The following is a 27,769-nucleotide window of genomic DNA, read 5'->3' on the forward strand; positions in this document are numbered from 1 at the left end:
AGATTCCACTTTGTCTCTGTACTGACGCTTAGCTTGTTTAATAGCCTTGCGGAGGGAATAGCTGCATTGTTTATATTCGGACATGTTACCAGACACCTTGCCCTGATTAAAAGCAGTGGTTCGCGCTTTCAGTTTCACGCGAATGCTGCCATCAATCCACGGTTTCTGGTTTGGGAATGTTTTTATCGTTGCTATGGGAACGACATCTTCGACGCACGTTCTAATGAACTCGCACACCGAATCAGCGTATTCGTCAATATTTCCATCTGACGCAATACGAAACATGTCCCAGTCCACGTGATGGAAGCAGTCTTGGAGTGTAGAGTCAGCTTGGTCTGACCAGCGTTGGACAGACCTCAGCGTGGGAGCCTCTTGTTTTAGCTTCTGCCTGTAGGCAGGGATCAGCAAAATGGAGTCGTGGTCAGCTTTCCCGAAAGGGGGCGGGGCAGGGCCTTATATGCGTCGCAGAAGTTAGAGTAACAATGATCCAAGGTTTTACCACCCCTGGTTGCACAATCGATATGCTGATAAAATTTAGGGAGTCTTGTTTTCAGATTAGCTTTGTTAAAATCCCCAGCTACAATGAATGCAGCCTCCGGATAAATGGTTTCCAGTTTGCAAAGAGTTAAATAAAGTTCGTTCAGAGCCATCGATGTGTCTGCTTGGGGGGGGGGGGATATATACGGCTGTGATTATAATCGAAGAGAATTCTCTTTGCAACTAAACTCAGCAGAAAAAGAAACATCCTGTCACTGTCAACTGCATTTATTTTTAGCAAACTTAACTTGTGTAAATATTTGTATGAACATAACAAGATTCAACAACTGAGACATAAACTGAACAAGTTCCACAGACACGTGACTAACAGAAATTGAATAATGTGTCCCTGAACAAAGGGGGGTCAAAATCAAAAGTAACAGTCAGTATCTGGTGTGGCCACCAGCTGCAATAAGTACTGCAGTGCATCTCCTCCTCATCGACAGCACCAGATTACACCAATCTTCCACCAAGGCACCTGCACATTCCCGGACATTTCTGGGGGGAATGGCCCTAGCCCTCAACCTGCGATCCAACAGGTACCAGACGTGCTCAATGGGTTTGAGATCTGGGCTCTTCGCTGGCGATGGCAGAACACTGACATTCCTGTCTTGCAGGAAATCACGCACAGAACGAGCAGTATGGCTGGTGGCATTGTCACGCTGGAGGGTCATGTCAGGATAAGCAGGAAGGGTACCACATGAGGGAGGAGGATGTCTTCCTTGTAACGCACAACATTGAGATTGCCTGCAATGACAACAAGCTGAGTCCAATGATGCTGTGACACACCGTCCCAGACCATGACAGACCCTCCACCTCCAAATCGATCCCGCTCCACAGTAAAGGCCTCGGAATAACGCTCATTCCTTTGACAATAAACGTGAATCCGACCATCAAAACCCTGACTCGTCAGTGAAGAGAGTTTTTTTCCAGTCCTGTCTGGTCCAGCGACGGTGGGTTTGTGCCCATAGGCGATGTTGTTGCCGGTGATGTCTGGTGAGGTCCTGCTTTACAACAGGCCTACAAGTCCAGCATCTCTCAGCCTATTGCGGACAGTCTGAGCACTGATGAAGTGATTGTGTGTTCCTGGTGTAACTCGGCAGTTGTTGTTGCCATCCTGTACCTGTCCCACAGGTGTGATGTTCGGATGTACCGATCCTGTGCAGGTGTTGTTATGCGTGGTCTGCCACTGCGAGGACCATCAGCTGTCCATCCTGTCTCACTGTAGTGCTGTCTTAGGCGTCTCACAGTACGGACATTGCAATTTATTGCCCTGGCCACATCTGAAGTCCTCATGCCTCCTTGCAGCATGCCTAAGGCTTGTTTACGCAGATGAGCAGGGACCCTGGGCATCTTTCTATTGGTGTTTTTCAGAGTCCGTAGAAAGGCCTCTTTAGTGTCCTAAGTTTTCATAATTGTGACCTTAATTGCCACAGGTGCATGTTCATTAATTCTTTATGCTTCATTGAACAAGCATGGGAAACAGTGTTTAAACCCTTTACAATGAAGATCTGTATAGTTATTTTTAGGAATTATCTTTGAAAGATAGGGTCTTGAAAAAGGGCCGTTTCTTTTTTTGCTGAGTTTACTTAGCATGTAAGCAAACCAATCCCCCAATCATAACATTAACCCCTTTAGCTAACCCTTCCCCTAACCCTAACCCTTTAACCTAACTCCTAAACTTAACCCTAATCTTAAACGTAACTTAAACCCTAACCCTAACCCCTAGCCTAAATAAAGTTAGTCAGCTAGCTAACATTAGCCACCTAGCCTCCTAGCTAGAATTCGTAACATATCATACATATTGCAAATTCATAACATATAGTACATTGCCAAATGTGTAACATATTGTATGTTTTGCTCATTCGTAACATATCATATAAATTCTAATACGTAACATAAGACACGAAATGGGTGATGGAATCCACAAATTATTACATACAGTGGGGCAAAAAAGTATTTAGTCAGCCACCAATTGTGCAAGTTCTCCCACTTAAAAAGATGAGAGAGGTCTGTAATTTTCATCAGGTACACTTCAACTATGACAAACAAAATGAGAAAAAAAATCCAGAAAATCACATTGTAGGATTTTTTATGAATTTATTTGTAAATTATGGTGGAAATTAAGTATTTGGCCACCTACAAACAAGCAAGATTTCTGGCTCTCACAAACCTGTAACTTCTTCTTTAAGAGGCTCCTCTGTCCTCCACTCATTACCTATATTAATGGCACCTGTTTGAACTTGTTATCAGTATAAAAGATACCTGTCCACAACCTCAAACAGTCACACTCCAAACTCCACTATGGCCAAGACCAAACAGCTGTCAAAAGACACCAGAAACAAAATTGTAGACCTGCCCCATGCTGGGAAGACTGAATCTGCAATAGGTAAGCAGCTTGGTTTGAAGAAATCAACTGTGGGAGCAATTGTTAGGAAATGGAAGACATACAAAACCACTGATAATCTCCCTCGATCTGGGGCTCCACGCAAGATCTCACCCCGTGGGGTCAAAATGATCACATGAACGGTGAGCAAAAATCACAGAACCACATGGGGGGGACCTAGTGAATGACCTGCAGAGAGCTGGGACCAAAGTAACAAAGCCTACCATCAGTAACACACTACGCCGCCAGGGACTCAAATCCTGTAGTGCCAGACGTGTCCCCCTGCTTAAGCCAGTACATGTCCAGGCCCGTCTGAAGTTTGCTAGAGAGCATTTGGATGATCCAGAAGAAGATTGGGAGAATGTCATATGGTCAGATGAAACCAAAATATAACTTTTTGGTAAAAACTCAACTCGTCGTGTTTGGAGGACAAAGAATGCTGAGTTGCATCCAAAGAACACCATACCTACTGTGAACGATGGGGGTGGAAACATCATGCTTTGGGGCTGTTTTTCTACAAAGGGACCAGGATGACTGATCTGTGTAAAGGAAAGAATGAATGGGGCCATGTATCGTGAGATTTTGAGTGAAAACCTCCTTCCATCAGCAAGAGCATTGAAGATGAAACGTGGCTTGGTCTTTCAGCATGACAATGATCCCAAACACACCGCCCGGGCAACGAAGGTGTGGCTTCGTAAGAAGCATTTCAAGGTCCTGGAGTGGCCTTGCCAGTCTCCAGATCTCAACCCCATAGAAAATCTTTGGAGGGAGTTGAAAGCCCGTGTTGCCCAGCAACAGCCCCAAAACATCATTGCTCTAGAGGAGATCTGTATGGAGGAATGGGCCAAAATACCAGCAACAGTGTGTGAAAACCTTGTGAAGACTTACAGAAAACGTTTGACCTCTGTCATTGCCAACAAAGGGTATATAACAAAGTATTGAGTTAAACTTTTGTTATTGACCAAATACTTATTTTCCACCATAATTTGCAAAATAAATTCATTAAAAATCCTACAATGTGATTTTCTGGATTTTTTTCTAATTTTGTCTGTCATAGTTGAAGTGTACCTATGATGAAAATTACAGGCCTCTCTCATTTTTTTAAGTGGGTGAACTTGCACAATTGGTGGCTGACTAAATACTTATTTGCCCCACTGTACCTTACGAAATGTAACATGGCATACTAAATTGAGAGTCACCGGATTTACGTACAGAGTCATACGAAATGCTTTGAGACCAGGTTGGCACATCAGGGGTTGGAACTTAATTATACCTATGGAGGAGCTGCTTCTATGGAGGAACTTTTTTCAATTGTAATATTAAAACATACAATCTACTTGTAGTGAAGCTGCTCAACATTTACATTACATTCAGTCATCTAACAGACCCCCATCCAGAGCGACCCATAGAAGCAACCAGGATCAACGCCCTGCTCAAGGTCAAAAACGGGGACCCGAACAAGCAACCTATCAGCCCCCAACTATCCAAGCCCCCAAAAAAAAAAAAATATATAATAATTAAAAAATAAATAAGAAATCCACGTGCCTTGTTAAAAGTTAATATGTGGAATTTCTTTCATTCTTAATGCGTTTGAGCCAATCAGTTGTAACAGGTGCGTGTTGGTGGTAGGGAAGTCAGGCACAGGAGAACTAATTTGGTATAAACGGAGTCGTTTAAAACTCACAAAGCTCACAAAACTTAGAAAACCAAAATATACAAAATAATAAAAGTGGGTACAAAACCCATCGCACACCAAAACATAACTTGCACATACACACAATCAAACATTCTCCGACAAGGACATGAGGGGAAACAGAGGGTTAAATACACAATATGTAATTGATGGGATTGGAACCAGGTGTGACAAAAGACAAAACCAATGGAAAATGAAAAATGGATCAGTGATGGCTAGAAGGTCGGTGACGTTGACCGCCGAACACCGACCGAACAAGGGGAGAGGGACCGACTTCGGCAGAAGTTGTGACATCAGTTATGTTGTGACAAGGTAGGGGTGGTATGCAGATGATAGCCCTATTTGGTAAAAGACCAAGTCCATACTATGGCAAGAACAGCTCAAATAAGCAAAGAGAAATGATAGTCCATCATTACTTTAAGACATGAAGGTCAGTCAATACGGAACATTTCAAGAACTTTGAAAGTTTCTTCAAGTGCAGTCGCAAAAACCAAGTGCTATGATGAAACTGGCTCCCATGAGGACCGCCACAGGAAAGGAACCCCAGAGATACCTCTGCTGCAGAGGATAAGTTCATTAGAGTTATGTCATGACGTGGCCCTCTTTGGGTACAGCGAGCACCATCCCCCTCTCTCTCACCACCGCTCTCTTCGCCCTACACCCAGGCTCTGTTAGGCAGGTCATAAATTCCTAGAGGAGTTTCTCTCCTCATGGCCAGAGTATATAGAGAGAGCGTTTCACAGGAGAACAAAGGAACCTCTTCCACATCACAGAACTTGAGAACTGAACAATGTCCATGTTTTGGAGAATGTGTACACTGTCGGGAAAGAATCAAGCTACGACTGGTCCATTTAGTGTAACCTCTTGCGACGAGCAAACCCGTATCCGGGAGCTTAATCATAGCCTAAAATGCATTAGCATAACGCAGCGGACATAAACTTTTCCTATTCATGAAAATCGCAAATGAAATGAAATAAATTTATTCAAACACAAGCTTAGCCTTTTGTTAACAACACTGTCATCTCAGATTTTCAAAATATGCGTTACAGCCAACGCTAGACAAGCATTTGTGTAAGTTTATCATGGCATAATGCTATGCTAGGCTCTGCTGGCAGCAGGCAACATTTTCACGAAAATAAGAAAAGCAACCAAATTAAATCATTTACCTTTGAAGAACTTCAGATGCTTTCACTCAGGAGACTCCCAGTTAGATAGCAAATGTTCCCTTTTTCCAAAAATATTATTTTTGTAGGCGAAAAAGCTCCCGTTTCTTCATCATGGTTGGCTGAGAAATCGACCGGAAAATGCTGCAACTATAACGGCAAACCTTTTTCAAAATTTGCTCCATAATATCGACAGAAACATGGCAAACGTTGTTTAGGATCCATCCTCAAGGTGTTTTTAACATATATATTCGATAATATATCCGTCGAGGCAATTGGTTTCTCATAAGAAGCGAATGGTAAAATGGCTACCTCAGTATTTTACGCGAGATTTTCTGCAGGAGCCACCCGGCGGTGATACAATCTTCGGCAAAATCATTCGCAAGGAGATTCCTGCAAAAATATTATTTGAAGATGAATGCTATATTCATCTTCATGCTATATATGGTCCCTTACAGCCATTCTTCAATGGAAATGCCTAAAAAAATGTCATAATGCTGTAGACACCTTGGGGAAAACGTGGAAAACGTAAGCTCATTCGTAGCTCATTCACAGCCATATAAGGAGTCATTGGCATGAGGCGGTTTAAAAAAATACCGCACTTCCTGGCCTGTAACATCAGTTCTGTGGCACTCACAGACAATATCTTTTCCGTTTTGGAAATGTCAGAGTGTCTTCTTTCCATAGCTGTCAATTATATGCATAGTCGAGCATCTGTTTGTGACAAAATATCTTGTTTAAAACGGGAACGTTTTTCATCCAGAAATTAAAATAGCGCCCCCTAAATCCAAGAGGTTAATGTTTGTGAAACTCATGAGAGACAATACAGCCACATTACCATAACTCTGTTTATACAAGAGTCTCAGTTGTGAGGCTTGCATCTAATTGTTCTATAAAATGAATGAGTAAAGATGAAACAATTTGTGAAATGATGTAATGTGATTATAAACTGTTTAATGAAGGAAACTCCAATTCCCTTTGGAGTTTAAATAGGTCATATGCCTGCCCCAAGAACACAGGCATTGACCTGGCATCATGGGACAGCCCTCTTCTGCTGATACGAATATAACCCCCACCTGAAGGATTTCCCTTCAGACCAGCTTACCTCGATTACCACGAGAGGGCAAAGGTTTGAGACCAGACCAGTACCTCTTCACAGAGGGAGCTACGGTTTGAGTAGATTGCTGAATCTTTTAACCATACCACGTGGTTAAACTCTGAGACTATCGATCCGACAGAATAAAAGCAAATCTTTGATACTAATTACTAGTCTGCAGCTAGGAATTCTATACCATTGAATGAGAAAGTTGACAACACCTATTCTATAACAACATTTCTGAATGTTACTCTGAAGTAGCCATTCTAATGAAAGACTCCAGGGACGCAGAGAGAGGTGCGGATGATCTTCCAACAGAGATCACAATGACACACTGAGCATAATGATTGCAATTATTCCCGAATGAGTGAGCGTTCATGTGCAAAGGATTAGCATTTCCATGGTTATAATTATCAACTTTGTAGTGTCTTTTATCTTTCGCACCCTTCTCAGTCCCTTTGTCTACCAAGCCGCGATATCGGTATAGCACACCAGGGCACATCCCCTATCATTTCCATGTAACCATATCTACTTTGTTTGTTTGTGCATTTCTGTGATTATTTAGTTAGTTAATAAATAAATGATTGAGACAATTGATGTATGGATGATTCTTAGTGAAGACTGGGTTCGTGCAGATAACCAACACTTTACGACGTTTGGAATGTGACTAACATGAGGTAAAGAATAATTCAATAATTAGAAGACGAATTGATCAGATATTAAAACATCTGAAAGTTATATTCGGAAAATTATAACTTTGTAATCTGAATATTTTCCTTGGTGCCCTGACCTCCTGGTTAATTATATTGACATGATTAGAATAATCACGTAATAATAATTAAATAGAATTGATTTTAAAAACGAACAGTCCTCAGTTTTAATGATGCCAAAGACACGACAGTTAACAGACTAAGAAATTGCAGCCCAAATAAATGCTTCACAGAGTTCAAGCAACAGACACATCTCAACATCAACTGTTGAGGAGACTGCCTGAATCAAGGCTTCACGGTCAAATTGTTGCAAAGAAACCACTACTAAAGGACACCAATAAGAAGAAGAGACTTGCTTGGGCCAAGAAACATGAGCAATGGACGTTAGACCGGTGGAAATCTGTCCTTTGGTCTGATGAGTCCAAATTTGAGTTTTTGGTTCCAACCGTCATGTCTTTGTGAGATGCAGAGTAGGTGAACGGATGATCTCTGCATGTGTAGTTCCCACTGTGAAGCATGGCAGAGGAGGTGTGATGGTGCTTTGCTGGTGACACTGTCTGTGATTTATTTAGAATCCAAGGCACACTTGACCAGCATGACCAGCATGGCTACCTACACCACCCGATGTTACAGGAAAGCCATAAAGATCATCAAGGACATCAACCACCCGAACCACTGCCTGTTCACCCCAGGTCAGTACAGGTGCATCAAAGCTGGGACCGAGAGACTGAAAAACAGCTTCTATCTCAAGGCTATCAGACTGTTAAACAGCCACCACTAACATTGAGTGGCTGCTGCCAACACACTGTCATTGACACTGACCCAACTCCAGCCACTTTAATAATGGGAATTGATGGGAAATGATGTAAATATATCACTAGCCACTTTAAACAATGCTACCTTATATAATGTTACTTACCCTACATTATTCATCTCATATGCATACGTATATACTGTACTCTACATCATCGACTGCATCCTTATGTAATACATGTATCACTAGCCACTTTAACTATGCCACTTTGTTTACTTTGTCTACATACTCATCTCATATGTATATACTGTACTCGATACCATCTACTGTATGCTGCTCTGTACCATCACTCATTCATATATCCTTATGTACATATTCCTTATCCCCTTACACTGTGTATAAGACAGTAGTTTTGGAATTGTTAGTTAGATTACTTGTTGGTTATCACTGCATTGTCGGAACTAGAAGCACAAGCATTTCGCTACACTCGCATTAACATCTGCTAACCATGTGTATGTGACAAATAAAATTTGATTGGATTTGATTTGATTACCACAGCATTCTGCAGCAACACGCCATCCCATCTTGTTTGCGCTTAGTGGGACCAGCATTTGTTTTCAAACAGGACAATGACCCAACACACCTCCAGGCTGTGTAATGTTTATTTGACCAAGAAGGAGAGTGATGGAGTGCTCCATCAGATGACCTGGGCTCCACAATCACCTGACCTCAACCCAATTGAGATGGTTTGGGATGAGTTGGACCACAGAGTGAAAGAAAAGCAGCCAACAAGTGCTCAGCATTGACTGGTACTGTACACTGAACCAAAAATATAAAATGCAACATGTAAAGTGTTGGTCCCATGTTTCATGAGCTGAAATAAAAGATCCTAGAAATGTTCTATTGGAACAAAATTATTATTTCTCTCAAATTTTGGGCCCAAATGTGTTTGCATTCCTATTAGTGAGCATTTGTCCTTTACCAAGATAATCCATCCACCTGACAGGTGTGGGCACATCAAGAAGCAGATTAAACAGCATCTTCTGTTCTTTCGACCAATCGACTGGTCAAATATTGTTTTTCCATATATAGACACACCCAATGTGTTTCAATAAAAGCAATTACTGTATATGTAGGCTACTGAGCTTGTCTGATGCTTTAAACACACTGTGAATAAATTAATAAGACACACAAATGACTCAAGAGAGACAGAGATCAAGATAGCCTAACCAGAAGAAAAAAACCTGTTCCTGAACCTTCTACCACTGCTGCTGGCCTTCGCAGATTCTGCCATTACGTTCCCGAAGTTGCCAATAATAGGCTACTCCAGGGGTCGGCAACCTTTTCCATTTGGAGTGCCAATTTATTTGACTATTTCTACCGATCTGCGTGCCAGTTTTTATTTACATATGCACATTTTTCTGGAACAGTTTCATTTATTTTACAATAAAGTCCTCGTATCTCAAAGTATTGTCATGATCATTTTTGTTATTCTATCTAAATCTAAATGAAAATTATATAAATCTAAAAGTAAGTTATATTGCCATTGCCAACTATGTAAAACTAGCCTACATTAAGCCAACAAATAAAAACATTGCAGCCTGGAGGTAGAATATACACTGATAACAAAAATCACATTGGCTACGCATAGATTGTCTGCAATGAACTTGAAACATTTGAACAACTATCAACCTCATCCAGCCCAAAGCTTGAGCTAATAAAATATTCTGGACCCTCAGAGTTTCACGTGCCAGTGAGTTCTGGACAGACACAGACAGCTGTAGACTATTTGCGCAAGGGATAAGAAGTAATCAGGTACAGTAGGCGTATTTTATGATGTTTCCACCAGATCAGAGCATTTCCTTTTTTTCCCTTTCACACTGAGTGGTTATTGAAAGGGAGAGAGCTGGAAAGATTTTTCAAATAGGTTACATTGAGGAACCATTGTCATTCTCAATGGATGTAAAAACAGACTTTACTTGCTGTTTGAGTTGAAGAATTTTTTTATTTGAGAAGCTCCACAGCTCATTAGTGGTGGTGAGTTAAGACAATCTGAAATACTATCAGATCCCCAAATGGTACATTTATTAGCTTACATTTGCGCACAGGCCAGGTAGCCTAGGCCTACTTCTATGCGTAATCAGGTACCTGTCTTTACTCAACATTGACAGGAGCGCCCCAAAGAAAAAGCTATTAATAAATGGACAATTTGTAAATGGAGTAAAATAAACCAAAACTTGTTTCTCACAAGTGTAGCCTAGGTTGTGCACTGCAAACATCATGTCCACTCCGACAATGAGAACTGTAAAACTGTTCGCTGCTCTGGCCCCCCAATGGTGGAACAAACTCCCTCACGACGCCAGGACAGCGGAGTCAATCACCACCTTCCGGAGACACCTGAAACCCCACCTCTTTAAGGAATACCTAGGATAGGATAAGTAATCCTTCTCACCCCCCTTTTAGATTTAGATGCACTATTGTAAAGTGACTGTTCTACTGGATGTCATAAGGTGAATGCACCAATTTGTAAGTCGCTCTGGATAAGAGCGTCTGCTAAATGACTTAAATGTAAATGTAAACTGTAAAAGACAGTAATAATAATATATTGAATGCATTAATAGAAATTACGATAACCAAACAAACATTGTAGATTAGAAATTATGGGAATTAATTAATGGTAAATGTACTACTGATGATACTTATGTGCCACCCCCGTGCCCTTCGCAATGGATTAGTCCACTGAGGCAGGCATCAATCAAGACGTGCCATATTTATTTATTTATTTTGCAACTGCCTGACCAAACAATTGACCAGTCGACTAAATGGGGTCAGCACTACAAAGAACACAATTGCATTTTATTGATGGCAATTTGAATGCACAAAGATACCGTGACAAGATCCTGAGGCAAATTGTTGTGACATTCATCCACCGCCATCACCTCATGTTTCAGCATGATAATGCATGGCCCCATGTCTCAAGGATCTGGAAGCTGAAAATTGCCCAGTTCTTTCATGGCCTGCATACTTACCAGACAAGTCACCCATTGAGCATGTTTGGGATGCTCTGGATCGATGTGTACAACAGCGTGTTCTAGTTCCCGCCAATATCCAGCAACTTTGCACAGCCATTGAAAAGGAGTGGGACAACATTCCACGGGAAACAATAAATAGCCTGATCAACTCCGTGTGAAGGATATGTGTCGAGCTTGCGTGAGGCAAACAGTGGTCACACCAGATACGGACTGTTTTTCTAATCCACACCCCTACCTGTTTTTTTAGAAGTATCTGTGACTAAAATATGGATATCTCTATTCCTAGTCATATGAAATCCATAGATTAGGGTCTAATGAATTGACTGATTTCCTTATATGAACTGTAACTCAGTAAAATCTTTGACATTTTTGCATGTTGCGTTTCTTCAGTATAATAAGAACACACCTTCTTATCTTCATTGTATCTGATCAGGACAAACGTGAGGCCCATTGCCTGGCCTCCCTCCCAAAACTCTGGACCTCTGCAATGACAAATCAAACTCCCTTCATCATAATTACAGCACCACCCATCAATTCACTGCACCATCCCACACTTGGATCAGCCTGCAATAATCAAATCCTTTTGGAAAACTGGAGTGTCAGATGGTAATTTCTAAACAATATCTATCAAGTTGTTCTTTTGACCCGCTGGTGAAGTCAGCTCTGTGGGCTGCAGAGCTGCTGTGTGTGTTTAATGGCAACATGTGTTGCTCACTATCTCGTTCTCCAAGTGGCACAAAGGTAAAGGGAAGGTTAACAGCGTGGGAAAATGCTGAACAGTGTGAAATTACCTTGATCCAAAGATTCCTGCCGCATACCAGCACAACGAATCCGTAACAGCACAGGCACTAACTCAGTCAGCCTGGCCGAGAAAAGAACAGCTGAGAGAGAGAAGTTGAGAGAGATAGAGGGAAAAAAGAGAGAAAGAGAAAAAGAAAGAAAGAAAGAGGCCTCTCGGGTAATATCCTGCAACAGCCAGAAGTCTATATGTATATCCCATATTATAATTTTTTTCTTAACCTTTATTTAACTAGGCAAGTCAGTTAAGAACAAATTCTTATTTACAATGACAGCCTATCGGGAACAGTGGGTTAACTGCCTTGTTCAGGGGCAGAACAACTGATTTTTACCTTGTCAACTTGGGGATTCGATCCAGCAAACTTTTGGTTACTGCCCCAATGCTCTAACCACTAAAGTTGTATATTATAGGTCTACATCCAATTCTAATTTTTTAAAACATTTTTATTTAACCTTTATTTAAGTAGGCGAAAGGGGTATCTATCTACTACAGTGCATTTGGAAAGTATTCAGACCCCTTGACTTTTTCCAGATTTTATTAGGTTACAGCCTTATTTTTAAATTGATTAAATCATTTTTTCCCGCATCAATCTACACACAATACCCCATAACGACAAAGCAAAAATTGGTTAAGACAATTTTGCTAATTTATTAAAAATAAAAAACAGAAATATCATATTACATAAGTATTCAGACCCTTTACGAGGTACTTTGTATATGCACCTCTGGCAGCGATTACAGCCTTGAGTCTTCTGTGGTATGATGCTACAAGCTTAGCACACCTGTATTTGGGGAGTTTCTAAAATTCTTCTCTGCAGATCCTCTCAAGCTCTATCAGGTTGGATGGGGAGCGTTGGTGCACAGCTATTTTCAGGTCTCTCCAGAGATGTTAGATTGGGTTCAGATTCTGGCTCTGACTGGGCCACTCAAGGACATTCAGAGACTTGTCCCAAAGCCACTCCTGCATTGTCTTGGCTGTGTGCATAGGGTCGTTGTTCAGTTGGAAGGTGAACCTTCGCCCCAGTCTGAGGTCTTCAGCTCTCTGGAGCAGGTTTTCATCAATGATCTCTCTGTACCTTGCTTTGTTCCTCTTTCTCTCGTTCCTGACTAGTCTCCCAGTTCCTGCCGCTGAAAAACATCACCACAGCATGATGCTGCCAACACCATGCTTCAACATAGGGATGGTGCCAGGTTTCCTCCAGACGTGATGCTTGGCATTCAGGCCAAAGAGTTCAATCTTGGTTTCATCAGACCGGTCTGTGAGTCTTTAAGTGCCTTTTGGCCTTTTACTGAGGAGTGTCTTCCATCTGGCCATTCCACCATAAAGGCCTGATTGGTGGAGTGCTGCAGAGATGATTGTCCTTTTGGAAGGTTCTCCCATCTCCACAGAGGAACTCTCGAGTTCTGTCAGAGTGACATTGGGTTCTTGGTCCCCTTCCTGACCAAGACCCTTCTCCCCCGATTGCTGAATTTGGCCGGACGGACAGCTCTAGGAAGAGTCTTGGTGGTTCCAAACTTCTTCCATTTAAGAATGATGGAGGCCACTGTGTACTTGGGGACCTTCAATGCTACAGAAATGTTTTGGTACCCTTCCTCAGGTTTGTGCCTTGACAATCCTGTCTTGTAGCTCTACGGAAAATTGTAGCTCTACGGATAATTTCAACTGTCGGACCTTGGGCCTCCCAAGTGGCGCAGCTGTCTAAGGCACTGCATCACAGTGCTAGAAGCGTCACTACAGACCCGGGTTTGATCTGTGAAGACCCATGAGGCGACGCACAATTGGCCCAGCATTGTCTGGGTTAGGGGTGGGTTTGGCCGGCCGGGATATCCTTGTCCTATCACACTCTAGTAACTCCTTGTGGCTGGCCGGGCGCATGCACGCTGACTTCGGTCAACAGTTGTACGGTGTTTTCTCCAACACATTGGTGTGGCTGGTTTCTGGGTTAAGTGAGGATGCATGGCTCTTGACCTTCGCCTTTCCCAAGTCCGTATGGGATTTGCATCAATGGGATAAGACTGTAACTACCAATTGGGGAGAAAAAGGGGTAAAAAGTAAAGAATATATGTACGTACGTACATATACCTTAGCCAAATACATTTAATACTCAGTTTTTCACAATTCCTGACATTTAATCCCAGTAAAAATTCCCTGTCTTAGGTCAGTTAGGATCACAACTTTATTTTAAGAATGTGAAATGTCAGAATAATAGTAGAGAATTATTTATTTCAGCTTTTATTTCTTTCATCACATTCCCAGTGGGTCAGAAGTTTACATACACTCAATTAGTATTTGGTAGCATTGCCTTTAAATTGGTTAACTTGTGTCAAACGTTTCGGGTAGCCACAAGGTTCCCACAATAAGTTGGGTGAATTTTGACCTACAATGTAAAATATACCATGTAAAAAATAGTAAAAATAAAGAAAAACCCTTGAATGAGTAGGTGTTCTAAAACGTATGACCTTTAGTGTGTATACACTTCTTGTAAATGACTATTGTAACTGGAAATGGCAGATTTTTGATTGAAAATCTACATAGGCGTACATAGGCCCAATATCAGCAACCATCACTCCTGTGTTTCAATGGCACGTTGTGTTAGCTATTTCTTTTCTTTTTTTTCTTGAATTTTATTTAACCAGGTAGGCCAGTTGAGAACAAATTCTCATTTACAACTGCGACCTGACCAAGATAAAGCAAAGCAGTGCGACAAAAACAACAACACAGAGTTACACATGGGATAAACAAACGTACAGTCAATAACACAATGGAAAAATATATATACAGTGTGTGCAAATGTAGTACGATTAGGGAGGTAAGGCCATAAATAGGCCATAGTGGTGAAATCATTTCAATTTAGCATTAACACTGGAGTGATAGATGTGCAGTTGATGATGTGCAAGTAGAGATACTGGGGTGCAAAAGAGCAAAACTAAATAACAATATGGGATGAGGTAGTTGGGTGGGCTATTTACAGATGGGCTGTGTACAAGTGCAGTGATCGATAAGCTGCTCTGACAGCTGATGCTTAAAGTTAGTGAGGGAGATATAAGACTCCAGCATCAGTGATTTTTGCAATTCATTCCAGTCATTGGCAGCAGAGAACTGGAAGGAAAGGCGTCCAAAGGAGGAGTTGGCTTTGGGGATGACCAGTGAAATATACCTGCTGGAGCACGTGCTACGGGTGGGTGTTGTTATGGTGACCAGTGAGCCGTAATAAGGCGGGGCTTTACCTAGCAAAGACTTATAGATGACGTAGAGCCAGTGGGTTTGGCGACAACTATGAAGCAATGGCCAGCCAACGAGAGCATACAGGTCGCAGTGGTGGGTAGTACATGGGGCTTTGGTGACAAAACAGATGGCACTGTGATAAACTACATCCAATTTGCTGAGCAGAGTGTTGGAGGCTATTTTGTAAATGACATCGCCGAAGTCAAGGATCGGAGGATGGTCAGTTTTACGAGGGTATGTTTAGCAGCATGAGTGAAGGAGGCTTGTTGCGAAATAGGAAGCTGACTAGATTTAATTTTGGATTGGAGATCATTTTTTAAGGCTAATTGATCATTCGAAAACCCTTTTGCAATTATGTTAGACATTTACATTTGTCATTTAGCAGACGCTCTTATCCAGAGCGACTTACAAATTGGTGCATTCACCTTATGGCATCCAGTAGAATAGTCACTTTACAATAGTGCATCTAAATCTTAAAGGGGGGGGGGGTGAGAAGGATTACTTATCCTATCCTAGGTTAGCACAGCTGAAAACTGTTGTTCTGATTAAACTGATTAAAGAAGCAATAAAACTGGCCTTCTTTAGACTAGTTGAGTATCTGGAGCATCAGCAGTTGTGGGTTCGATTACAGGCTCAAAATGGCCAGAACCAAAGAACTCCTTCTTCTGAAACTCGTCAGTCTATTCTTGTTCTGAGAAATTAAGGCTATTCCATGCGAGAAATTGCAAGAAACTGAGGATCTCGTACAACGCTGTGTACTACTCCCTTCACAGAACAGCGCAAGCTGGCGCTAACCAGAATAGAAAGAGTGGGAGGCCCCGGGGCACAACTGAGCAAGAGGACAAGTACATTAAAGTGTCTAGTTTGAAAAACAGACGCCTCACAAGTCCTCAACTGGCAGCTTAATTAAATAGTACCCGCAAAACACCAGTCTCAGCATCAACAGTGAAGAGGCGACTCCGGGATGCTGGCCTTCTAAGCAGAGTTGCATAGAAAAATACATATCTCAGACTGGCCAATAAAAAGTAAAGATTAAGATGGGCAAAATAACACAGACACTGGACAGAGGAAGATTGGAAAAAAGTGTTATGGACAGACAAATCTAAGTTTCAGGTGTTCAGATCACAAAGAAGGACATTCATGAGACGCAGAATAAAAAATGATGCTGGTGGAGTTTTTGACTCCATCTGTCAAGCATGGTGGAGGCAACGTGATGGTCTGGGTGTGCTTTGGTGGTGGTAAAGTGGGAGATGTGTACAGTGTAAAACGGATATTGAAGAAGGAAGGCTATCACTTAATTTTGCAACGCCATGCCATACCCTGTGGACGGCACTTAATTGGAGCCAATTTCCTCTTACAACAATACAATGACCCAAACCACAGCTCCAAACTATGCAAGAACTATTTAGGGAAGAAGCAGTCAGCTTGTATTCTGTCTATAATGGAGTGGCCAGCACAGTCACTGGATCTCAACTCCATTGAGCTGTTGTGGGAGCAGCTTGACCGTATGGTACGGAGAAGTGCCCATCAAACCAATCCAACTTGTGGGAGGTGTTTCAGGAAGCATGGGGTGAAATCTCTTGAATGAGAAAGGTCTGTAAAGGCTGTAATTTCTGCAAATGGAGGATTCTTTGACGAAAGCAAAGTTTGAAGGACACAATTATTATTTCAATAAAAAAACATTATTTATAACCTTTTCAACGTCTTGGCTATATTTCCTATTCATTTTGCAACTCATTTCATGTATGTTTTCATGGAAAACAAGGACATTTCTAAGTGATCCCAAACGTTTGAATTGTGGTGTATATATAAATAAATACATGTAGACAGATGTGTGCCTTTCCAAATCATGTCCAATCAATTGAATTCCCCACAGGTGGACTCCTATCAAGTTGTAGAAACATCTCAAGGATGATCAATGGAAACAGGATGCACCTGAGCTCAATTTCGTCTCATAGCAAATGGTCTGAATATGTATATAAATAAGGTATTTCAGTTTTTTGTTTATAATACGTTTGCAAAAAATTCTAAAAACCTGTTTTTCCTTTGTCATTATGGAGTATTGTGTGTATTTTGCTGAGGAAATTGTTTTATTTATTCCATTTTAGAATAAGGCCATAACGTACCAAAATGTGGAAAAGGGAAAGGGGTCTGAATACTGCATCTACAAATAAAGTAAAGAGCTCTTCCGCAAAGTGAGTGAATCGATTGGCGTGTCCACAGCCAGGCCTGTGACGTGGGTTCATTTCCAGGGGAGGACAGGTCGTTATGGTTGGAATGCTGTTGTGTGAACGATGAAGAGAGCATTCAGGTGGGGTGATTGCTGCCTGTACTTCAGTCACAACAGCAAGGGGCTAACTGCAACAATAGCGGATGTAATCTGTAGGCCGGAGCAGAGCAGAGAGTCAAACAATCCTCCCTGCTGCCTGCATTTCCTCTCTGCCACCTACTGCCTTCTGAGATGCCATTTTGATAAGTAAATCTTTAACCTTCACAAAACTAACTGCTGTGTATGTATGTGTATGCTTTTGGTTTGTTTTGTCACTCTGCAAACACAAAGTCTTCAATGATTCAATGTACAATACCCGTTTATCTTATGTATGAGAATAGGGTTCTATTTAGTATATTTTTTTATTTATAAGACAATTCCCTTCACCAAAGAAAAAGTTAAATGCAAAACTGCAGATGAACAAATGCCTTGAAGTGCAATGCCGCGCACATGAAATGCACCTCTACAGTTCTTGCTGCACCCTATAAAAACATCAAACATTGATCACAGACCGAGGGCCACACACACACACACACACACACACACACACACACACACACACACACACACACACACACACACACACACACACTTCCATGTCCCATTTTCACCTAACGTGCCTGAATAAGTTTCTGTGGCCCAGAGGGATGTATTGTCTTTGGTCCCCTGCCAAGTGTCAGTAGATATTTATCAAAGGATACCTACATTCACAGGGATGCAGTACTGTTTTCTCTACCTCTTTTTTCCTGGGAACATTCTCTTTGCATTGCTTCATCAAGATACTACAGAACATGGAGGCGGTGTAGGCAGAGGTGGATAGGGTCTCCTCACACCTGCCATACTGTAGCTTCACCAGACAACTGTCTCAGCCATGACAAAAAGGCATTCAGCCCAGCTCCCAGGCTGCCTTTCACAATGAGTCCAACATAGCTCAGTTCTATGCCATGCTGATCATGCTGGGTTCATGCAGTCCTCTCTATGAGCAGACACTCAGCAACCAGGCTGACAGTTCAGCACAGCATGCTTAGCAGACCAGTCATGCAACACTACAGGGACAGAGTTCATCACGGTGCAGTATCGGTATCTCACACAAGAACAGGCATCAGAACCGGATCCAATGTCGGAGAGGTTTTAAATGCAACACAATCTATCAATGATTGTGATCATCTACAAAAACATACAGTTGTTTTCCCGGGAGAACTGATATGTGTCACGAGAATTTTCACTATAAGGGAGAATGGTAGAGATGCCAGTTTACTGAATCAGATTTGTAAATGGGGGATGATCTGATCCCCTGCATGGCTCTGTTGAGAAGTGACTCTGGTGACATTGGGTCTGTGTTGATTGACTTGGAACCATTTCAATCACTATCTGGATGCTTCACAACTTCTCCCCTCACCTTGGGAAAACACTAACTGGCATTTATAATTTACCAAGAACGGTCATAATTAGTTTGATTGGCCCACTGACAACTATATTTGTTATTATTCGATCAAATGCCTGTGTCTTGAGGTTGAGGGACAGGGACAGGCAGGATGATAGAGGAGAATGGGTAAGATGAGCCAAAAGGGAAAGTTGAGACACTCTTGTTTCTAGGAAACCATACACAACATGTATAATTTGTTCTAAATATTCAGGGAGAGGTCATCATTTCATGGTGATAAAGACAAAGGAGATGATTGTGGACTACAGGAAAAGGAGGACCGAGCACGCCCGCATTCTCATCGACAGGGCTGTAGTGGAGCAGGATGAGAGCTTCAAGTTCTGTGGTGTCCACATCACCAACAAACTAACATGGTCTAAACACACCAAGACAGTCGTGAAGAGGGTACGACAAAACCTATTCCCCTCAGGAGGCTGAAAAGATTTTGCATGGGTACTGAGAACCTCAAAAAGGTCTACAGCTGCACCATCGAGAGCATCCTGACTGGTTGCATCACTGCCTGGTATGGCAACTGCTCGGCCTCCGACCGCAAGGCACTACAGAGGGTACATCACTGGGGCCAATTTTCCTGCCATCCCTAAACATTGTCAAAGACTCCGGCCACCCTAGTCATAGACTGTTCTCTCTGCCACCGCACGGCGAGCGGTACCGGAGCGCCAAGTCTAGGTCCAAAAGGCTTCTTAACAGCACATATTACCTCAATTACCTCAACTAACCGGTGTCCCCGCACATTGACTCTGTACCGGTACACCCTGTATATAGCCTCGCTATTGTTATTTTACGGCTGCCGTTTAATTATTTGTTAGTTTTATTTTCCATTTTTTACTTAACACTTATTTTTCTTAAAACTTCTTAAAGCATTGTTGGTTAAGGGCTTTTAAGTAAGCATTTCACTGTAAGGTCTACCTCTTGTACTTGAAGGAAGAAACCACATGAAAAAAGTGGTAAGCAAGTTAGGTTCAAAAAACGAATATATTGTGTTAGAAGTTTCATGATGCTTGCTTCTAAACTAAAGTAGATCATTTAAAGATTGTTCTATACATCAGTTGTAATCTCAATAAACCTATCATAAAAGTCCTTGTAGCCTTGTGGGCTAATATACACTGCTCAAAAAAATAAAGGGAACACAATGTAACTCCAAGTCAATCACACTTCTGTGAAATCAAACTGTCCACTTAGGAAGCAACACTGATTGACAATAAATTTCACATGCTGTTGTGCAAATGGAATAGACAACAGGTGGAAATTATAGGCAATTAGCAAGACACCCCCAATAAAGGAGTGGTTCTGCAGGTGATAACCACAGACCACTTCTCAGTTCCTATGCTTCCTGGCTGATGTTTTGGTCACTTTTGAATGCTGGCGGTGCTTTCACTCTAGTGGTAGCATGAGACGGAGTCTACAACCCACACAAGTGGCTCAGGTAGTGCAGCTCATCCAGGATAGCACATCAATGCGAGCTGTGGCAAGAAGGTTTGCTGTGTCTGTCAGCGTAGTGTCCAGTGCATGGAGAAGCTACCAGGAGACAGGCCAGTACATCAGGAGACGTGGAGTAGGCCGTCGGAGGGCAACAACCCAGCAGCAGGACCGCTACCTCCTCCTTTGTGAAAGGAGGAGCAGGAGGAGCACTGCCAGAGCCCTGCAAAATGACCTCCAGCAGACCACAAATGTGCATGTGTCTGCTCAAACGGTCAGAAACAGACTCCATGAGGGTGGTATGAGGGCCCGACGTCCACAGGTAGGGGTTGTGCTTACAGCCCAACACCGTGTAGAGAACACCAAGATTGGCAAATTCGCCACTGGCGCCCTGTGCTCTTCACAGATGAAAGCAGGTTCACACTGAGCACATGTGACAGACGTGACAGTCTGGAGACGCTGTGGAGAATGTTCTGCTGCCTGCAACATCCTCCAGCTTGACCGGTTTGGCGTTGGGTCAGTCATGGTGTGGGGTGGCATTTATTCGGGGGGCCGCACAGCCCTCCATGTGCTCGCCAGAGGTAGCCTGACTGCCATTAGGTACCGAGATGAGATCCTCAGACCCCTTGTGAGACCATATGCTGGTGTGTTTGGCCCTGGGTTCCTCCTAATGCAAGACAATGCTAGACCTCATGTGGCTGGAGTGTGTCAGCAGTTCCTGCAAGAGGAAGGCATTGATGCTATGGACTGGCCCGCCCGTTCCCCAGACCTGAATCCAATTGAGCACACCTGGGACATCATGTCTCGCTCCATCCACCAACGCCACGTTGCACCACAGACTGTCCAGGAGTTGGCGGATGCTTTAGTCCAGGTCTGGGAGGAGATCCCTCAGGAGACCATCCGCCACCTCATCAGGAGCATGCCCAGGCGTTGTAGGGAGGTCATACAGGCACGTGGAGGCCACACACACTACTGAACCTCATTCTGACTGGTTTTAAGGACATTACATCAAAGTTGGATCAGCCTGTAGTGTGGTTTTCCACTTTAATTTTGAGTGTGACTCCAAATCCAGACCTCCATGGGTTGATAAATTTGATTTCCATTGATAATTGTTGTGTGATTTTGTTGTCAGCACATTCAACTATGTAAAGAAAAAAGTATTTAATAAGAATATTTAATTCATTCAGATCTAGGATGTGTTATTTTAGTGTTCCCGTTTTTTTGAGCAGTGTAGTACAAATGTTTGCCTAGGGGTAGTTTAGCCAATGGCAAGTTGAACAAATTGAAGTGTTTTCTTCCCAGGCATAATGCAAGGCATTATCTCTGGGATATGAGGTAACTACAGTGTCTGGCCTATGTTAAAAGTGTTTTAAAAACTACAAAGTGTTTGTTAGGCGTTAAGCCTTTGTTAAAAGTTGCTTAAAATTATTAAAAAGCTAAACGTGATTGTGATTGTGCTGAATTGTTTTGGGGAAATAAAGATCGACATGGTATTACAAATGAGGTGGTAATATTTAATTCTGTACAGATATTTGTAGGCTGCTTAATTTACCATACCATACCGTTAATTGTGCCAAGAGACCACTTTTCTTTGGACAGGTTTTGTGTTTTCAAAACTGTAATGTTTACATGAATTGAATTCTGATTATTTCCAGGGATACAGAACATCCTGAAATATATGTAGATATCTTTGTTAGAAAGAAAACTATATTTCCCTTGACGGAATGATGGTTAATGTAAAAAATGGTTCAACATACCCCACTCTCCCCTAACTGGTTCTTTGCAGCGTCCCATTATAACACTGAGGAAGAGGTGAGGTGGGTGCTCTGGCTCCACCTAGATCCTCCTGCCCTGCTCCTGCCCCGTCATGGCCGCCCAGTCCACCGCCTGTCTCCATCTACTGAAGAGGCTTCCATTAATGATCCTTTACCTGTGGAATTCCAGCAGCGGAACAAGGGAGCAGGGCCACATCACAGACCTGCATTCACCTTTCAATCACAGGGGCCGCTGTAATCATGTTAACTCATATATAATCGTCTTTCAAGTACTGACAGGAGTGTGACCCGTGCCGTCCACCAGACTAATCTAATACATATGTTTCCTCAAAGATAGAGGGACGGGTTGTTTTGGGGGGAAGGGAAAAAAGCAAAGAAGAGAGATCTACCTACCATTCTGTGTCATGCCATGGCTATAAAAAGGGATGCTGGCATTCAGGATTAATCAGCCTGTGAACTAAACATCTATTTTTAGCCTATGTAAAGAGCAAAGAGTACTACGTGTAAACAGTCCCCAGGGCTTGGAGCTGCTCTGAGCTCGGGGGGAGACAGAAGGAGAGGGGGGTGACTAAAAGGCCCTTCTGGGTGCTTGTCTGTCTGTCTGTCTGTCTGTTGGGGCTGAGCTGCCTGCTGCTGAGGGGCCTCTGGAATCCTACCCTCACAGGGGCTCCAGGGTCAGCAGAGTGGGGAGAAAACACCAGCATCGCTCTCTCTAGGTTGTAAATCCATCTCTCCCTTCCTTCCTTCCTCCCTCCCTCCACCCATCCCTTTTCCCTCCCTAATCCCCTGCTGTATCTCTTGCTCTCTCTCTCTGCCCCCCTCTCCCCCTCTCTCTCTGTTCTTAGCAGGCTCACTCTGTGCTGCTTGGTTATATGCTGTGCCTGTGCCATTTTTACAGGGCAATTCGTGTACATGCTAGCATCCCATTCATCATGGAGAAAGGCTGTGTCCCAGGATCTTAAATGCCTAGGACCTCACAGGTTCACCATGGTGGCATCCTGCTCTCTCCCAGCAGGTCAGAGGTCAGAACCCTAGATCTCCTGATTGATCACTACCCCTCTTCTGTTGCCATTTCCCTCTCCCCTCTTCAAGATTCCTTCCCTCCTCCTCATGCCTATCTCTTCTCCTCCCTCCTGCCACCTCGTCAAGATCCACTCTCTCTCCCCTTTCCCTTCTCTCACTGCTTCAAGATCCCATCTCCCCTTATTCCACCCCCTTCTCCTCTCCCTCTCCCTACCTCCCACCTCCCTCCTCCATCCCCCCACTATCCCACTTCACATTAATGGCTAACAGCCTTGACTTTCCCTAAGCAGCCATACAATGCGGGTTGTGAGAATGAACTATCCAGAGGAAAAAGTGCATTCCTAGCATAGGGTGGTGAAAGGAAGCAGCTGGTTGGTCAATTCATGTCAAGCTGTGTTTTATGTCTTTGTTCTCCATACAGGAATAGCACATTTCCAGGAGATGATATAGTGGAAGGTAATGAATTTTGGTGCTCCCTCTGTCATGCCACCTGAGGTTGTCCTCAGTGAATCAGAGCTTCTCTGGTCCACCGTGGACCAGCACAAAGGAGGGATTGAAGACTCAGGTCAGGGCAAGAGGTCACTGAAGGAGCATCCACTCTGGGTCAAACAGTATTTTCTTAAACTCCTTTCACATGTCCAATCAAAAGCATCTCACAGATAATGTGGTTACATGTACGTAACCGATTGGTGAAATTAATTAGCCAGCTTGCTGCCATGGGGTTCACGTAAACAGCCGACCATGGGTTTACTATAGCATGGCTAAGCATTTGTGGCATAGGAGTGCCGTGGGGAACTCCAAACAAGTACATCATGTAAGCAGTCAAGACAACACACCAACAAACATACCAACCTTTACGATACTAAACAAACAAACAAAATTTTCGGATTTAATTTTAGCCAATATTTTCAGAAGCCATATCAACCTAAGGGTTAAAAACTAAGTTTCCCCTGCTTCATGTTTAGAGGCAGTATATTTTTGTAAATATCTTGGCTCCAGGGAGCCACCAGCCAGGCAGGCGAGGTGAGGGGAGCATGAAGCCAGGAAGGCAGGGGAAAGTAAGGCATGTACAGGCCCTCCGTTCTGCTAGTTCCTAATTACTCCCAATTACACCTTGAACACAAATGGGCTGCTGTGGACGTTTCTCAGGGTGTGAGGCCAAGCATTTCCTGAGTCTGGGAATGGCTCACGTCGGGGATATTGTCTTGCAGACGAGGCTCCCTCCCTCTCCCTCTCTTCTTCTCTCCCCCTCCACCACCAAACGTCCACCATTCATTCCAAAGGATGATAGGATTTTAAAACCTTGGACACTCTTGCTGGACCTCTCTCTCTGGCTGCAAAACACACATACAAAATATGCATGTTGCTATGTATTAATATGCATGTTGTTGATTTGTATTAAAGCGTTCACACACAATTCTAATATATTCATTCAAGTATTGGGGTTGTGATTAACTGGTCCCAGTTTTACAAAAGTAATCTATCTGGATTTCGCCTATCGGATAGGATTAACTTCTTCGAGATAGGGGGCGCTCTTTTAATTTGTGGATAAAAAACATTCCCGTTTTAAACAAGATATTTTGTCACGAAAAGATGCTCGACTATGCATGTAATTGACAGCTTTGGAAAGAAAAAACTTTGACGTTTCCAAAACTGCAAAGATATTATCTGTGAGTGCCCCAGAACTAATGCTACAGGCGAAACCAAGATGAAATTTCATACAGGAAATGGTCCAGATTTTGAATGCGCTGTGTTCCAATGTCTCCTTATATGGCTGTGAATGCGCCAGGAATGAGCCTGCACTTTCTGTCGTTTCCCCAAGGTGTCTGCAGCATTGTGACGTATTTGTAGGCATATCATTGGAAGATTGACCATAAGAGACTACATTTACCAGGTGTCCGCCCGGTGTCCTCCGTCGAAATTATTGCGTAATCTCCAGCTCCATGCGCGTTTCCATTTTCTTCAGAGGAGAAATTCAACTGCCATGAATGATTTATCATCGATAGATATGTGAAAAACTCATTGAGGATTGATTCAAAACAACGTTGGCCATGTTTCTGTCGATATTATGGAGTTAATTTGGAAAAAAGTTTGCGTTGTAATGACTTAATTTTCGGGTTTTTTTCTTACCCAAACGTGATGAACAAAACGGAGCGATTTGTCCTACACAAATAATATTTTTGGAAAAACTGAACATTTGCTATCCAACTGAGAGTCTCCTCATTGAAAACATCTGAAGTTCTTCAAAGGTAAATTATTTTATTTGAATGCTTTTCTTGTTTTTGTGAAAATGTTGCATGCTGAATGCTAGGTTTAATGCTATGCTAGCTATCAATACTCTTACACAAATGCTTGTTTAGCTATGGTTCAAAAGCATATTTTGAAAATCTGAGATGACAGTGTTGTTAACAAAAGGCTAAGCTTGAGAGCTAATATATTTATTTCATTTAATTTGCGATTTTCATGAATAGTTAATGTTGCGTTATGCTAATGAGCTTGCAGCTATAATTACACTCCTGGATACAGGTTTTTTTCGTAGCCAAACGTGATGAACAAAACGGAGCGATTTCTCCTACACAAATAATATTTTTGGAAAAACTGAACATTTGCTATCTGAGAGTCTCCTCATTGAAAACATCTGAAGTTCTTCAAAGGTAAATTATTTTATTTGAATGCTTTTCTTGTTTTTGTGAAAATGTTGCCTGCTGAATTCTAGGCTTAATGCTATGCTAGCTATCAATACTCTTACACAAATGCTTGTTTAGCTATGGTTCAAAAGCATGTTTTGAAAATCTGAGATGACAGTGTTGTTAACAAAAGGCTAAGCTTGAGAGCAAATATATTTATTTCATTTCATTTGCGATTTTCATGAATAGTTAACGTTGCGTAATGGTAATGAGCTTGAGGCTATAAATAGGATCCCGGATACGGGATTGCTTGTCGCAAGAGGTTAAATGCATATAAATATAATGATCTGTCAATTCCATTGATTCTATTTCTATGCATTAATCCTATCCGATAGGCGAACTCTGAAATTTGTATTCATTATTTTCTTTTATTACTGTATCCTATTTCATCTCCTCCAAGTATCCTATTGGCACACAACCCATCTATACAAACAAGGTGGTTCTGTCTGTGTCCGGTTTGTTAAGGATGTTCCCTCTTGTGTGCCAAATAGGTTTTCCCTTTTTATGCATTGTTTCCTCTTATTAATTATAATACACCTTAAGCTTGATCTAGTTCCTATATTTGTTAATTGGAGATGTAATCTTCAAGTCTAGTGAGAACAGTGTGAGGCACTACTTCCCCCAGCAGAGAATCACCCCTGCTGAGCTGAACCAGAAAGCAGCCTCAGTCACAATGGTAGTGTACCAATAGGCTCTGTTCCCACACCCAGTAGAACAAATAAATACTCCATAATCACTGCCTATCACAACACGCAACACAGGCTAAACCGAAAATGTGCATTCCATGGGAAATCCATAGCGGACAAGTACATGCTCGCTCCTCCACACTGACATTTCAGAGACACAAGGGAGAGATTTGCGGCACATATGGGACGGTCAGAAAGCAGGATGAAAGACGGTCTGGGGAGATGGGGTTTAGGTCCCTTTTAAGAGAAGAATAGGTGGCCATTTTAGATCAGCTAATTTAAGTGAAGCAAGCGTTTAAGTAAAAATATATTCTGGTGTAGAGTGCAGTCAAATAATGTGTTGTTTTCTGGTAAGTATAGTTGTTTTTGTGTGCGTGGTCTGAGTTCAGTCAATTGTCCAGCTATTTTCATATTTCCAGAGTGATGTAACAAGGGACAACTGTTCCATGAAGGATGCAGCAGTTGTCTCTAATAAAAAAATACATGTTTTATTGTCACATAGGTGCAGTGAAATGTGTTGTTTACAAGGTCAGCCATAGTAGTACAGTGTCCCTGGAACAAATTAGGGTTACGTGGCTTGCTCAAGGGCACATGGACAGATTTTTCACATTGTCGACTCAGGTATTTTAACCAGTGACGTGACCTTCCGGTTACTCCTCCAACGCTCCAACCGCTAGGCTACCTGCCACCCTACTCACCTTCACTTTCAAAACACAAGAAGAGAAATGTATCCTCAAGTAGATAAACAAAGGAAATCCTCTGAAAGGGAGTCTCATTGTTTTTAGGTGAACAGAGAAGCTCATTGGCTGAGAGGTGTACTTTGAACACCCCTTTTTCTGCCTTCCAGACGCCACCCCCCGCCCACCCACTCGCCCACACATGGTCTGCAATAGCCCCCGTGGCCACCCGCCCTCCCCACCAGAGGAGATTGAGTTACAGTTATGATCTTGCAGTCTGCCCTGCCAGAAAGACAGGAGTGGAAATAAATACAAAAAAGGGAAAAGAAAAAGGACCAGGGAAAACTTGCTATTTTAAATGCTGAGTGGAGGAGTTTGGATAATATTGTAAAAAAAC

The 27,769-nt window shown here is 42.5% G+C and overlaps 1 protein-coding gene across 3 annotated transcripts in view; it reads right to left on the reverse strand.

Annotated features, from left to right (window-relative positions):
• Positions 1-27,769, reverse strand: part of LOC118395861 (G1/S-specific cyclin-D2-like) — a 282,011-nt gene that overhangs the window by 50,009 nt on the left and 204,233 nt on the right. Inside the window, exon 1 of one of the 3 annotated variants that reach the window (XM_035789844.2) lies at positions 22,282-22,674. The exons of the other annotated variants lie outside the window; for them this stretch is intronic. The gene's annotated coding sequence lies outside the window, so the exon portion shown is untranslated. Of the gene's footprint in view, positions 1-22,281; positions 22,675-27,769 lie in introns of those variants that run through there. 3 annotated transcript variants of the gene reach the window in all.

This window comes from Oncorhynchus keta, chromosome 17 (assembly GCF_023373465.1).
Source record: "Oncorhynchus keta strain PuntledgeMale-10-30-2019 chromosome 17, Oket_V2, whole genome shotgun sequence".
NCBI lineage: Eukaryota > Metazoa > Chordata > Actinopteri > Salmoniformes > Salmonidae > Oncorhynchus > Oncorhynchus keta.